This window comes from Poecilia mexicana, unplaced genomic scaffold, assembly GCF_051168715.1.
Source record: "Poecilia mexicana isolate PSO_F unplaced genomic scaffold, ASM5116871v1 scaffold_20, whole genome shotgun sequence".
NCBI lineage: Eukaryota > Metazoa > Chordata > Actinopteri > Cyprinodontiformes > Poeciliidae > Poecilia > Poecilia mexicana.
In genome coordinates, this window is record NW_028263389.1 from 24,823,227 (window position 1) to 24,827,711 (window position 4,485).

A 4,485-nucleotide genomic window follows, 5' to 3' on the forward strand; every position below is an offset into this window, starting at 1 on the left:
CTGGGGGAAACCCTGTATAGAGAATGATAGGAAAGAACAGATCTACAATATGTGAGGTAGAAAACAGGTCAGATTTTAGATTTTATTGTTCCCAAGGGGAAATTCTTTTCCACAAACCAGACCCTACGCTCTCTTTGCCAAGTTGACAATAACATCCAACAAACAGGTAGAAAGGTCATGTACATGATCAGTATCATGGAACGTTACAACAAGGTTGCTGACAGATCCTGTCACACTGAATAAATGCAGAAAAGGAGCTTAAGAAGATAGCAGCTCAACTGGAATAAGTCAACAATCAGCAGATTAATATTCCTGTGGTTTTACCAACAAACACTTGGAGAGTCTTTAATAGTAGAATTATTTCATCAACTTCATTTCTGCCATCAACTTCCCAGTGGATACTTAACCCTTGTATGTCGAAATGGGGTCCAACTGACCCCACACACATAAAACTTGTATCATTTGCCATAGTCCTCTATGTTTGCCTCAGTCCTTGCACGCACAAGGGTTAAGTTGATTTTTGTGTCCAATGGACCTTACCAAGCTCCGCCCAGAAACGCCCCCTAAAATTCCACGTGGCTGCATGGCTCACAAACAAAGCCCTGCAGAGCTTAGTTTCTATGTGTAAACATGGCGTCTTTCATTTTGACTGATTCTCTACAAAGTATTTCTGAGTCGATTAGTGTAGCATTTCTGCCGGATTTTCAAAAAATATCAGCCACGACAATGGACAGGGGAACCAACAAGTTCATGTCATCTTTTATGGACGACATCCAAAAAAGATGTTTTAGCCACACGATGCCTCCAACATTGAGCGCGTTGCAGCAAAATGCTACTGGTCGATGAGGAAAACAGCAGATCCTCACACCCTCAGCATAAATATAGCTGTGGACAAGATCACTGACAAGATCACAAGGCTGGGTAAGTCGGCATTCATGGTTTTGAGCAGGGGTCCCCAAACTATGGCCCGCAGGCCGAATCCGGCCCGCCAAGTCATTTGGTCCGGCCCCCTGAACAATGCCAGATCTGGCCCGCCTCCTCATACCAGAGAGCAGTCAGTGTTTTTTTTCATATATTGTATTTTCTGGTTTATATGTGGATTTTTCTTCAACCACCAGGGGGCTTGAGCAGATGTGAAACTAACTTTCCCTCAATGGAATATATACTAGTCAGTCCCAGTCACCGTTTCACTCACGGTTTTTTCCATTTGCATTCTGGGTAAAAATCTATCTAAAAGCGCGAATGTGTCGTCGCGCCCCACCCCACCCCCGCTTGACAGTGTCAAAGACAGAACAGCCCTACCCCGTCGACAAGAGTTTTCTAAGGTTTCTTTCTCCAAAAACTAAGACCGGCCCCCGACCAGAGAAAGGAACAGCTATGTGGCCCTCGCAGGAAAAAGTTTGGGGACCCCTGGTTTTGAGGGTTACTTTTGAAATCAGTGATTTCTGTTGTTGGCACATGTTTGAGTGTGCCTAGGCCTGACACACTGTACTCGGTGCTAGCGTGGCTAACACGATTACAGTTTAGTAAAAAGCCTTTTCAGGTAAAATAAAATCTTTAATGCATGTCAGATACGGTACACATTGCATATTGATCTGTTCAGCTAACGTAAGACTGTGTAACAGACAGGCTTCAAGGTGTAGAAGATGTATCGGTACTGCCGTTATGCTGGATTTAGCTAAAAGGTTTTCATAATGGATGTGTTAATTATTGACTTTCTTTTTTTCATTCACTAAACACAAAGAAAGCAAAGTAATAATACGTACACCAGCACACACTCCTTTGTTCTTATTGATCTTACGATGGTTGAGCTGCAAATGCGGTCGTGCACAAGCTTTGATCCAAGCAAGGCATTCCGTATCAGATTTGGGAAATCTGTGAATTTTAGTTCCACAAATACTATCAGGATACCTGACATCGCCTGTACAGATACCCCACTGACGGTGGAGAACCGTTCTTTTTCGAGTCCTGACGCAAAAACTTTCTGCCGGCCTGCTAGTCCACAATGTACATTAGCATGTCTTTACTACTGTAGCTTGTGTTTGTGAGACGGTCACGCACGTGGTAGCTGCGCTGTGACGTGAAATGGGCATTAGCCAATGAAAGGCGGCCCCTGTGGTAAGGTCCATGGGCTATATGCCACGAGTAGTGGTGACGTATTTCCGTTTAAATTTTTGCCACATAGATTGTTTTCAGGTCCCGCTTGCTCCCTTTGTTTTTAGTCATAGCACGAGCTGTACCATGAACAAGACGCAAAAGTTAAAAAATATCTGCGAGTTACTGGTACAACAACTGAGTTGTGTTGTGTGCAGTTGTGTCCAGTAATTAGCCGGTACCATCCGGTGCTCTGTTTTTTCATTTTCTTGCTGATATCAAGGTGACAGTAGACTGTAGCCAAAACTTAGCCACTAAAGCTAACACAGTTTGTAGCTGCCTGCTATTTAAAGCTTGAGGATATTAAAGATTCAGCGTCAGAAATGGGAAGACGGAGGTTAAAAGGGAGCTGTACGTCCTTCGTTCAGTGGAATATTTTGTTGGAGGAAAATAATGTGGGAGGAAATCCGCTGCTACAGGAACAGGCTGAGAACAGAGGCAGCGATTCAACACAAGGTCAGTCAATGTGTGTGTTGATGTATGCGTTTGTGTTATACGGAGTATGAAATTATTTTTATGCAACTCCTTAGTCTTTGTTTATATGACATACATTTAACATCCAGTCGGAGCGCCCCTCCGATACCGAGCACGGTAATTTAAGAACAGCCGAGGGCAGCAACGCTTCAGCCTGAAAATTATTCAATTTTTTCTGTTCCACCAACACAATCCAAACCACACAGGTAGCCGGTCAAATTAAAGTCCAAAACCTTAGCTTTACAGTCATTTAAGTGTCACCGATCCACATAGAAAATCCACGGAACAAGTGGTACAAATGATAAAGAATCATATGTTTACCAAATCCCAAAAATATGACATTTACCTTTGCTGTTTGTTTCATAATTATAATCCACTTTAGAGTGAATTTTTCCACGTGGCTGCTATAATCTGTTCTTCTGTTACACTTACGTAATTTTTCTTTTTTCGCTGTTTTGTTCCTCTGAGATTCTGCTTAGAAAATGAGGCTATGAAGTTACATCTTCCTGCTACTTTTTATTATTAAAATGGTAAATTTAGGTTAGCCTCGACTTTTATAAACTAATGGCTCTTCTATGCATCATTTTTTGTAATGAAGGCTAGGCGTAAATTCAACCTGGGAGACTCTCTTCAGCCTTCCGGCATCATCCATTACCACACCTCAGCCAACCAGGACCAGATTGTCGCTCTGCTCCAGCCAATCACCTTGCAAGAGCTCCTTCAAAAGGCCAATCAACCACGTATTCACCAGCTGCAGCCGTGCTTCTACCCACCTCCTCCCCGTCTCCACCCTCATCCTGAAAGGCATCTTCCAGGCACCCTGTAGGCTCCTTTCTCTCAAGGTTCCTTCCTCTCCAGGCTGTGCTCCACCACCAGTGACCGGGCCTGGGGGAAGACTACCCTGAGCTTCGCCCTGAGCCGATCATCCAAGCTCGCAGCGATTCTCAGCTTGCACGTCTTCTACCGGTGTCCGGGCGCCAAATTCTTGGTCCAATAAACCGTGTAACTGCTGTTTTCTCTCTCCGTGTGAGTCTCTACAGATTGAATTACTGTTGGTGCAGATAATAGGCAATGTGCTGCGTCTGCTAGTAGTTTAAATTAATTTCAGCTTCATGCTTTCAAAAGAATATTCAGATTTTAACATGAATTTTCTCAGTAGTATTTCAGTTCACTCTTACTCAGTAACTTCAGTGTTGTAACACCTCTGAAATATTTTTTGCAGTTTCTTTGTGATACTAGAACTGTTTCACTTAAACATTTAATTTCCTGTGATATTGTCAATTTATTTTTAAGCAAAACTCTAAAAAAAGAGCTTAGGGTTCATTAGTTTTGATTACATTATGCATGTAGCTAAAGATGAACGCTTATTGGCTTTTTTGTTTTTAATTTTTCAGGTTTGCATCGCAACACCTCGTGATGTGTTTCTGAGCCATGATTGAGTCGCTGTGCCGATTACTTTTCCCTTGGATCCAAGCACCTGGACCTGCTGACCAGCTGACGACGTCCATCAGTCCTCAGTCTGCCAGATCATCACAGCATGGACTAACTTTTTATTTACAGTACTTGGCTAAATTAGGATCTGGAAACCAGAAGACCAAATATGCAAAAATCTACCTGCAGATTTTAATGGCTTCCCTGACACTGCAGTCATCCTGAACTGGTCTTCCTTTCCTCCAGAGTTACGAGTTTTCATCACCAGTAAAGGCAAAGAAGTCTGATGTCTGAGTACACTGCTAGGAAGTGTTTTAATAATCACTGTTCATTTTGTTATACTGTTTGTACTTACAATAAAATTGAATCTCATTTGTAATACTCTGCATTTCACAAACCTTTTTTCCACCTTTTCTCTGTGTTTAC